Raw genomic sequence first — 12,395 nt, 5'->3', positions numbered from 1 at the left:
CGGGCACTTCCCAGTTAGCTAGCGCGCTGAAATTTTCAGGGAAGCTTTGTTTCCGATGACAATAGAATATTCAATTGTTATTATTACTAAATTGATCCATGGAAACATTTTATTGATCATTTTAGACCTCTGTATATTTGTACAAAAAACGTGGGAAAAAGGGACATAACCCAGTAATTGTAATTTGATGAAAACACGAGTGATCGCTTGCATTATTGTGATGTATATCATTTGTTTTCTACTTTTTAGTTCAATCGGAAAACGTGGGTTTTTCATAACTTTTTTAATGATAATTATTTAATTTTGTCATCACGTATAAAAATATGGTATCGCCTGTTTCTATACATAAACCTCAAATATTAACCCACAAAGACAGAAGAGTACATTTCATGTGTACACATCAACATCAAAAGAAAACGTTTGTACACATCAGCATCAAAAGAAAACCTTTGTACACATCAACATCAAAAGAAAACGTTTGTACACTGTCACCAGGTACATGCCGTCAGTCACCACCTTCGGTCACGTGACCGTGGTGGCCAGCAACCTCTTCTCCCCCGTGATGTCGCCCCTGATGCCCTTCTCCCACTTCGGCGCCGCCTACACCACCATGGCCATCTCGCTGGAGCGGTGCTTGGCCGTGACGTCGCCGTTCCGCATCCTGCACTGGTTCACCTTCAAGCGGATCAAGGTAGGTCATCTCCCGCTTTTGTCTACGTCATCTCCCGCTTTTGTCTGCGTCATCTCCCGCTTTTGTCTACGTCATCTCAAACTTTTCTCAACGTCATAGCACACTTTTGTCTACGTCATCTCCCACTTTTGTCTCCGTCATCTCCCGCTTTTGTCTACGTCATCTTCCACTTTTGTCTACGTTATCTCAAACTTTTCTCAACGTCATAGCACACTTTTGTCTACGTCATCTCCCACTTTTGTCTCCGTCATCTCCCGCTTTTGTCTGCGTCATCTCCCACTTTTGTCTACGTCATCTCCCGCTTTTGTCACGTCATCTCCCACTTTTGTCTGCGTCATCTCCCACTTTTGTCTACGTCATCTCCCACTTTTGTCTGCGTCATCTCCCACTTTTTATCTAAGTCATATTTTAACTTTTCTCTATGTCTTCATCTTTTCTAACTTGCTCTGCTGTTTTAAGCAATATGAACTGAACACAACCGTAGTTAAACTCAATGGATGCCACGTTAAAACCATTGGGCTATGGACCAACAGAACCATAAAGCCATCAAACCATAAACAACAGCATCATAGAATTATTGGATCGTAGACCTATAGCATCATAATACCATTGGACCGTAGACCTATAGCACCATCGAACCATCCAACCAAAGCCAAACACACCATAGAACCGTTGGACCATGGGCCAACAACACTATAGAACCACTGAATCATAAACTTACAGGACCAAAAAAACTCTTGAACCATAGACCAACAACACTATGGAACCATCAGACCGTAGACCAACAACACCACTGAAGCATACCTAAACCCAATGCCCTGAGTATAATTTCCGCATGACTGCACAAACTTAACTCCATCGATCTCCGACCCCACCAAGTGTCACCCACACCGCTCGTGTCACCCACACCGCACGTGCAGAATAAAATTAGAACAGTCCCCAATCTATTTTTAACTCTTACATCTCACTCAATTGATAGCTACCTCCCACGCGTATTGGGTATGGGTGCTGTAGGAGACGTTAAAAATGTCAGGTGATCATTTTGGCCTTAACGGTCAATAGAGCTCGCTTGTTTATGTGGCCTGTCCTATAAAAGATAGTATGGTCATTATTATGTTTTCTCCTAACGTGAGTCAGATAAGTCTCATTGCTGATTAGTCTCAGGCACGTGAGCTTAACTCGAGAAGTATCAAGGACGTGAGTTTAACTCGTGAGCTTAACTCGAGAAGTATCAAGGACGTGAGTTTAACTCGTGAGCTTAACTCGAGAAGTATCAAGGACGTGAGTTTAACTCGTGAGCTTAACTCGAGAAGTATCAAGGACGTGAGTTTAACTCGTGAGCTTAGCTCGAGAAGTATCAAAGACGTGAGTTTAACTCGTGAGCTTAACTCGAGAAGTATCAAGGACGTGAGTAACTCGTGAGCTTAACTCGAGAAGTATCAAGGACGTGAGTTTAACTCGTGAGCTTAACTCGAGAAGTATCAAGGACGTGAGTTAAACTCGTGAGCTTAACTCGAGAAGTATCAAGGACGTGAGTTTAACTCGTGAGCTTAACTCGAGAAGTATCAAGGACGTGAGTTTAACTCGTGAGCTTAACTCGAGAAGTATCAAGGACGTGAGTTTAACTCGTGAGCTTAACTCGAGAAGTATCAAGAACGTGAGTTTAACTCGTGAGCTTAACTTGAGAAGTATAAAGGACGTGAGTTTAACTCGTGAGTCTAACTCGAGGCTGGGATCTGAACCCAAGACTTTCGGGTTAAAGAAGACATCGCTCAGTTTGATAATCCGCTGACCTGACGACGTGGTCAAGCTGTAGAACTTAAAAGCGTTAACACGTAGGTTGTTCTTTGTGCCTGTCATCGAGTCTATAGTTGGTCCAATGACCGCCCTACCAACCCCCCCCCACACACACACACACACTTCAATCCGCTTATATACCTCATGGTAGGACAAGCCTAGTGGAGACGAATCTGACAGTAGAAAGCGCCATCAAGCGGGCGAAAAGTTCGTGTTCCTACTTCCATTAATCAGACCTGCTGGTATAGATTGTGTCTGACGCCCCCCGGTCCATGGGGCAGGTGAAGTAGAACTGACCTGTTTCTGTGAATATCATTACTATGCCCAGCAGTATTTACTTTCGCTAAAGCGAGTTAGGTACCCATCAGAGCTGGGTGGACTCAGGGACGTTTTAGTGACACGAACCTGGAATTCGAACTCGAGACTTTCGGCTTAGCAGCAATATGCTCTGCCCATCAAAAAGTTATAGACAAATGTTTAAAACAAACTACTTTACAACCTATGACTGTGCCTTATTTTAAAATAATAACATGCCTTGCAGTCGTCCAAATATATAAACGTAGTATTAGTGTACATAGTCTACAATATATTTACTCATAAGCAAAGGTAACAACAACGCTATTCCTCCGTAATATTAAAAAAAAAAGCATTTTAAAAATTATCTACTATTTGATTAACTTGACATTAATCATCAGATTAAGAAACCAATAAAAATGCATTATGTCAGTCACGAAGAACGGCTATAGAGCATCTCAGTATCTAATGTTTTCCTGTGCAATGAGCCAAGATGATGACAAGCGCGACAGACTTGCCAAAAAAGAAAATGACTTCGGCCCACGGTGAAGAATGCAGCTAAAGAGTTATTGATTTGTTTCGCTAACCCGCGCTGTTGTTCTTATAGGGCGGATCGGTGGAGAGGCTTTGATTAGCAGGGGATTTATGCTGCGGTTTTTTAATATGATATCGTGTGGATAGCTGGGGGATTTATGATGCTTTTCTTAGAATTGGACATTTGAATAAACGCGATATTTTTGTACTCCGATATGCAATGTTTAAATAGTGCGTTGCCGTCAATGCTACTACATATCAATAGCAGCTGTTTAGAAGGAAAGGAATTTACTCAGATGAGATTTCTTCATTTTTGTGGAATATGCCAGGTACCCATTTGGGCTGAGTGAGCTCAGTGAAGTTCAAATACAGAAATTAATATGATAACTGGGAATCGAACTCGAGCCGCTAGTGGCTATAGTTGTAAGCTGTGCATCAGGACCACATGGACCACTCTGTTGCTGTATATGTGACCAAATGACATGAGATTTACCATCAACACCTTGACATTAATGACAATAACACCCGATCACGTGGTACTAGAGTCAGTGACACCCACAGCCCAGATGGGCTTGTTTTAGTAAGACGTCACTAGAGGCTTGTGTCAGTGACATTCCCAGCCAATAAGACATCATAAGCCTAAATGGACTTGTATACGTCATCAGCCAGGGTAGTCTTTGGCCAATCAGAGTCCTTCTTGCTTAGCTGGTCTTCTCGCTCAGTAATACAATTCAGGTTTGTGATCCAAATCCAGGAAATTATGGAGGCTAGGCCAGGTGCCGGTCAACCCTTTAACTTTGTCTCAGAGGAAACCTGATTCACCTACAGTATACACCTGTTTGCACTGCAATGGCTTTAGTACAAATAATTTTTGTGTCCCGCTTCTAGTTTTCTCATAATCCATGACCTAAACTTCACTCACAGCATATTGAACCTCTCTTTATTTCTTAAGTGTCTTAACTCTAACCTAAATCTGCATTTTCTTTTTACTCTAACCCAGGGGTTCCCAACCCTGTGCCCGCGGGCGCCATTGCGCCCGCCGAACGATTCTTATGTGCCCGCCTCTACTATTCGACAGAGACAGAAATTTTTTCATAAACATTTTTGAAAGGTTGAAGGGGATGGAAATCGAAAGTTTGATGGGGGGGGGTGCAAATCGAAAGTTTTGTCCCCGGGTGACGGGAAGGGTCGCTACGCCTCTGGAAGGAGTTTGTCGATTTAAAATAGGTGGTGCCTGCCACCCTACCGATATTTTAGAATGTGCTCTAGAGTAAAAAAAGGTTGGGAACCCCTGCTCTAACCTAAAACTGAAGTGTCTTTAACTCTACTTGTTTTGTACTTTCAGTGTGTGACAGTGGCGATACTTATATGGAGCATCGTCTTCAACTTCCCTCGGTAGGTACATACAGCAACAGGCAGTATATTAGTTTTAAAAAGATTTAAATTGTATCGGCGAAGTTGATTGCAAAGTATTGACTTACTGCTGAAAATGTCGCTACCCCTCCTACCCACCCATTCCTAAAAAACCCACAAAGTTCTATCCGAATCCTCAACGATAACATTAAAGAAAATGTTTTTCTATAATCTGTAAGTTTAAGGAATATCCGCCCCCACAACCTTCTTTTGTGACGTCATTTATGGACGAACCACTAGTTGAATATTTGCGCGGAACATAAATTAAATAAATTTACATAGAAAGATCCACTCAAATTTTTTTATCAACTTACTAAACTATCCGGTGTAGAGATATAACGTACTAGTTCTAGCCCTAACAATCCTTGGCATGTGTCTTGAGTACAAGTACACCCAATCCATGCTGGATACTTGACCGTAACTGAGTCAGATTTGCCAAACATCCCCATTGTCACTTAAACATTTAAACGTCTGCAATTTGTTTCCTTGCAGCCTCAAAACGGTACAATAATTGTTTCACAAGTATTGAGTATGATTTTTTTTAACAAAAATTTGTTTAGACATTTTCCATAAACAAATTTACTCAAACTATTTTCCCCGGGGAAAAAACCCACTAATTTACTCCATCACCCCCTGAGTTGTATTTTCCAGCCGTTAGTTTTGCCACCAGCCAACAGCTGAGCCTGACAGCAAGGCTGATAATGCAGTTCTCTGGGGGGGAAACGGTTGCCGGTCGTCCTAATTTGTCCTGTCAGTTTTGATACTTCATGCTGAAGAAATTCACATAGACCTACAGCTCTACTGAGATATATATATATATAAATATATATATATATATATATATATATATATATATATATATATATATATATATATATATAGATAGATAGATAGATAGATATATAGATATATAGATATATAGATATATAGATATATATAACTTTTTAACTGTCAGCTTTAACGCATCCTGCTGAAGAAACTGACATAGACCTACATATTTTATTTAACTTATATAACCGTTTTGCATTACGAATATTTACTTTTTTTTAAACTCCCATAGACATATTGCACTACAAATCTTTACTTTCTTGAATACTCATGGACAAATCTTTACTCTTATGAAAATAGTAGTCTCAATTTGATAGTTGTATTGTTATTTCAGATTTAATTTAAGGGTGTGAAATAATTGCTTGGAATGTGTAGGAATTCGGTTAGTGTTTGGGTTATGTACTGGGTTAGGTTTAGCGTTGCTTGACCTTAGAAAGTTATAATAATGTTTAGCTCTATGCCAGTAACTTTACACCCCATATAAAGATAATTCCATTATTGTGGCATTATCTGACATAAGGAACATATGCTCCGGTACTGGAATATTTTGAAGGAAAAATTTAATCTGGGATTATTTGTCTGAGACATATTGTCTGAGGCTATTTCCGTCTGAGATATTTTCTCGGCAATGTTTACAAAACCTCATCGTGTGACAACTATTCTAGCTTGTCTCCAGTACAAAAACTAAACTGTTTTTTTTTTAGAAATAGCGACTAATATTGTTCTCTAAAATATTTTACATTTCGTTTTTTAAATATTAATCTTAATCCAATCCCCCCCCCCAGCCCCACCTTTTCTTAGCAAAGTTGAGGGAGGGGGTTACGTCATATGCTGTGTCATTGACACTATCCTAAAAAGTGTTATACGCACATTCCTCAGTTAATGTCCAAGGATGAGATAATTTTATGTAGGATACCTGCTGGTGTTACACAGAAACGTTGTCTCCTGATGCTCTACCCCAGTGTGTGAATATATGAATATTGAGGGGGGGGGAGAGGTGGTGCAAAGCGTATGTCGGTTATTTCCAAATAAACGACCCTGTTCATTAGCAGATACATTAAGTTAACCTTTGCTGTGTTGTATTAATAGATGTTAAATCAGTCGTTTCTTAATGTCAAATTCATCGTTCTAAATGTCAAAACTATCTTTTCTAAATGCTATCATGTCTAAAAACTTAACGTTTGTAGATCAATCACCATAAGTCATTTCGGATGTTAATTAGTGTCAACGATCGTTTATCGATTTAGAGATTTAAGATCAAGCTTTATAGATGTCATATTTTGGTTTATTTCGTTTCTTAAAGTGAGGTCTTGCTAATCTGCCACATTGTTTTACTACTCTCTTACACTTTCTTCTCTCCTGTCTCGAATATTCATCTTTATACTCTCTTCACGTTTCTGCATACTCCATTGTCCTTCATTCTCTTAAATATTTTATTCCTCCCACATCCTAACCTCCTCTCTTACTCTTTAGTTTCTCCAACCAGTCTATCTTTAAATTACGTGTATTATTTCTCCTCTCAATCCTCAACCTTCACCTCCCCCCCCCCTACTTCCTCCACCACCTCCATGTTATGTTTCTACACCTCATTCCTTCACTACCCTCTTATTCTCCCAGCTCCGACTCCCCATCCACAATCAGCCTTTTCCTTCATGTTTCCCACAATTCTCTCACCTCCCCCACCCCCAGGTGTTTACTGCTACAGCCTACAGACTACTGGGAGCCTTACCTGAATGGAACCTGGGTGCGTCTAGAACCGTCTTACTTCTCACAGAACGTCTTCTTCTTAAAGATTTACTTCGGATACCTGAACACAATATTTAAGGTAGGTTTAGCTATGGCGAAATTTTAGCCCTTTTGTGTGAAAGTGTGTTAAAGTATATATTCTGTATAAAAATTCTATTTCATCCGGTAATGTTGTATACGTTCTTCACCCCCATAGACCAGAGATACAGGGAGAGTTGGTTTTATACCACGGTAGAGCTGAGGCCTTCACTCATATAACAGAGGGACATAATTCTGTTCTATTCACGTTCGTTCTACTAGATTGTTCTGTTACCCAATTTTTACAATGAGCTGTGCCCCAGACAACATTAGAGACACATGGTGGTGTAAAACTAGCACAGGTCACACATGATCAAACAAAAGGTCAACACTTAAACGTTTTCAAACGTCCAAACTGCTGGTCGTTTAGATCTAAAATTAGAGGCTCTACGGTCGGGTAGTTAAAGTAAAGAAAAATAGTTCTGGTAAATTAACCCGCGAGTAATTAGGATTTGAAACGTCGCGCAATTTAAAACTAATTAGGAATTAGTACGCGTTTATTGGCGAGTATGTTAAGAATAGCATGGGAGGTGTGTGCGTGGAAAACAGATGGACTGGGTTAGACGGTCAGATGGATGGTGAATTAGACGGTCAGATGGACTGGGTTAGACGGTCAGATGGACGGTGAATTAGACGGTCAGATGGACTGGGTTAGACGGTCAGATGGACTGGGTTAGACGGTCAGATGGACTGGGTTAGACGGTCAGATGGACTGAGTTAGACGGTCAGATGGGCTGGGTTAGACGGTCAGGTGGACTGGGTTAGACGGTCAGATGGACTGGGCTAGACGGTCAGTTGGACTGGGTTAGACGGTCAGGTGGACTGGGTTAGACGGTCAGGTGGACTGGGTTAGACGGTCAGATGGACTGGGTTAGACGGTCAGGTGGACTGGGTTAGACGGTCAGATGGACTGGGTTAGACGGTCAGGTGGACGGTGAATTAGACGGTCAGATGCACTGGGTAAGACGGTCAGCTGGACTGGGTTAGACGGTCAGATGGACTGGGTTAGACGGTCAGATGGACTGGGTTAGACGGTCAGGTGGACGGTGAATTAGACGGTCAGATGCACTCGGTTAGACGGTCAGATGGACTGGGTTAGACGGTCAGATGGACTGGGTTAGACGGTCAGATGGACTGGGTTAGACGGTCAGGTGGACTGGGTTAGACGGTCAGATGGACTGGGTTAGACGGTCAGGTGGACTGGGTTAGAGGGCCAGGTGGACGGTAGTAGTATATTAGGTCACTTTTGGCGCGTATGGGGGAGCAGGAGCAGGAGGTGGAGGTGGAGGTGAAACAAAGGATATATAGGAAAATACTCCCCGCCTGGGGGATGCGGATGGACAACGAGATATAGCAAAATACTCACCCAACAGGGTGAGGTGGGTGAGCCGGATGGACAACGGGATATAGTAAAATATTCACCCACCTGGGTGAGGTGGGTGAGCGGGTGGGTGAGGGTGGGTGAGGCGGATGGACAATGAGATATAGTAAAATAATCACCCACCCTAGGGTGGGGGATGCGGATGCGGAGTAGGTCAGTAGGTCACCACCGGTGACCTTGTGACGTAATCAGTGATCTAGTTACGTAATTTTTTAAATTTTTTAATTAGTTTTTAATGAGTTTTTAAAATTTTATTAACGAGTTACGTAATTTGATTATTTATTTGATTATTTTTTAATTTTAATTTATTATTTGATTTTAACTTTTTAAATTTTTAAATTTTAAATTTTAAATTTTAAATTTATTTTGTAATTTTTTAAATTATTATTTTTTATTTTTAAATTTTATTTTTTAATTGTTGTTTACTTGTTGTTTGTTTATTTTTTAATTAGTTTAATTTTTTAAATTTTAATTTTGTAATTAGTTTAATTATTATTAACTAGTTACGTAATTGGATTTTAATTTTTAAAATTTTTAAATTTTTAAAATTTTAATTTTGTAATTTTAATTTTTTTAAATTTTAATTTTGTTTGTTTTTAATAAGTTTGATTTTAATTTTGTTTTTTACTTTAATTACGTAATTAGTTTGATTTTTTAAATTTAAATTTGATTTTAATTTTTTTTAATCTTTAAATTTTTAAATTTTAATTTTAAATTTTAATTAATTTTAATTGTTGTTTACTTGTTGTTTAATTTAATTACTTTGTTTATATTGTTTAATTTTTATTAACGAGTTATGACGGGGGTTGAGGGGAGGGGTGTGCTAGCGTGTACTAGAACATTCTTTGTATAACATCCATTTAACCACAGTTGTTACTCGTTAGCGACAACTGTTACTTATCGATCCGCGATCCTTTGTTTTTGAGAAGGACCGTACAAGGGCCTAATTAATTTGGTCACGCATCATGGATTTATGTCGAGTTCGCGGAAGCGAAAACCGCAGGGGTCCGGTGTTTAATGGGAAGCCATTAAGTCCCTCTCCGCGTTAAGTGTGGCGACAGCTGGTCCCGTGCTTTCCACTAACAGTTATACGCGCAGTATCATAGGTTTTTTTGATCGAGTAAAGAAATAGTATTGATCGACCTGTGTATCCATTAACCAGCTGTGCAACAGCTGTTGCGCGACCACAGCATAGGATCTGGTAATTATCGCGAAGCCATTAAGTGCTTCTCACCGCGCACCATAGGGGGGTATGGCGGTAGACTACAGCTGTCCGTGAACTAGGTTCACATATCGTACTCCCGGTCATTCTTTGATCAAATTAAAATTTTTGTTTCCACATGTCCTACGAACCGTCCCTTGCTATGTATGAAAGATTAATGATTGTAACTATTCGCTTATAGCGAGGGTCAGCGAAAACAAAATATTTTTAAGGGTCGGAATTTTCTTTCAACCACCATTAAATCAGGTTTTGAGACGAAACGAAGTCTCGCTAGGTTCGTGTTTTTAATAGGCGACAGGGCGACTTAGTGCGTTGGTACGTGAGGTATGCGGGGGTAGACATGTTTTTTACAAGTCTGGAAAAGTAATTAAGTTTTTTTTTATGACCGTTCCGATTTTCTTTTGATCTGACCACCAACTGTCCACCCTAAGACAGATAAACTTAACAAGTGTTCAATACATATTCGCTTATAGTAACATGGGTGAGGGGTGTAAGCAGGCGGGTGAAGGGTGAACAGGTGGGTGAAGGGGGAAATACTTAAACACCTTAGTGAGGTGGGTGAGCAGGTGGGTGAAGGGGGACAGGAGTAGGAGTAAAGGATATATAGTAAAAGATTCCACCACCTAAGTGAGGTGGGTGGGGAGGTGGATTTTAATTTTTATTTTTATTTTATTTTTTCATCATCTGTTAACTTTAAGGTTCTATAACTCTATATATTTAAATACGTTTTTTGATTCAAACGAGTTTACTCCCCCTAACGTAAGTACATGTAAAGAGGGATTTCCTATAGAACTGTAATGAATTAGGCCTTTTTGACTATGACTTGTTGCCCAGGTGTTGACATGATACACTTTTTTGAGATACACGTACACACGTACACACACACACACAAACACACACACACACACACTCACTCACACACACACACACACAGACGCGCGCGCGCGAAATTCATACTAGGTCGGTAAAGGCGGAGAGAACTTATAGGTATACATTATCATGGCGACAACAAAAGCGACCCTTATTTTATTTACATGAAAGCGTGTTTTCCAAAAAGTGTCACCAGGCCGTTGTCATTTTCGCAGCGGGGTTTATTTTAAGTGCACCCTGTGCACGTTTGTTTACATTTTAAAAGACGTGTCGCGTGTCTTCCCCACATATCTTCCCTAATAGAGAAACGAGAGGAAAGACAACTGTTCTAAAATTAGAACAGCCTTGTTTACAGCCACGAGTATCGTCCCTTGTGAAAAAACTCGCGTCAGAATCCTTAACTAAACAGTCAATTTCTTTAACAAGTTAAAAATAATTTAGGAAGACAAGGGTTAACAACATTAGACGCCACCGTTTTTGTTTCCTGTGACGACAAGGCACAATACACTTTTGTATTTTATGGCTCAAGTAGAGGGGTGGGATATTTTTTCTTTGTAAGCGTGTTGTAAACAATGGGTAGAGGAGGCGATTACTAAGTAAGAGGGGAGAGAACGTGACTTGCATCGCGATATTTGAAAACATGGCGATGTTTAACCTCAACCAAAAAAGGCAATGAACCTAGAAGGAAGACGAATATATATCTTAGTCTTGCAGCAGATTACCTTCCCATGTTCGCTTTAGTATTACAGTTTTCATCAAACTTCTTTTTGACTTGAACTTCTTTAATTTTTAAGAAAGTTTACTTATACATATTACATTACGTCTAATGACAATTTTTTATTTTTACCACTCAATGTATTTTCTTTTTCTATATCTTACATTGTCATCTTAATTTTTGATCACCTTAGTAAAAATTTGCTTAAGATTATAAACTTCAAGTTTTAAAAAACAACAACGTTATAGTACGTCGTGTCAAATGACACACCGTTTAAATTGTCTACATTTAAAGTTCACCAATATAATGACGTAAAAACTAAATATGATATGACGTTAGCATACATATCATTCAATCTAATCACTCTAAAGTACAAATCAATAATTTTTATTGATTAAGGGGCTGGGTGAGATATTTTTATTCGGGTGCCCAGGGAAGGTTTGGAGTTGGTTGGGACAGATTTTATACACGAGTCGGTGACGTTTTCACCGAGGCAGGGTTAAAAGTTGTTACATGCATGTTTAGGAATTGGTTGGGTTAGAGTTCATACTATCGTCGGAGGTATTTTGTTAACACCGATGCATGTTTCGAAGTTGGGACATTCATGTTTTGGAATTGTTAGGGGTAGAGTTTATACCAGGGTCGGTGAAGTTTTCAGGCGGGGAGTATTTTCCTATATATCCTTTGTTTCACCTCCACCTCCACCTCCTGCTCCTGCTCCCCCATACGCGCCAAAAGTGACCTAATATACTACTGACGGTGAATTAGACGGTCAGATGGACGGAGATTTGGACGGTCAGATGGACGGAGATTTGGACGGTCAGAT

This window comes from Physella acuta, unplaced genomic scaffold (assembly GCF_028476545.2).
Source record: "Physella acuta isolate Inbredline_101_S28 unplaced genomic scaffold, ASM2847654v3 ptg001120l, whole genome shotgun sequence".
Classification (NCBI taxonomy): Eukaryota; Metazoa; Mollusca; class Gastropoda; family Physidae; genus Physella; species Physella acuta.
The sequence above is the reverse complement of the archived record's forward strand: the minus strand, read 5'-3'. Positions refer to the sequence as shown.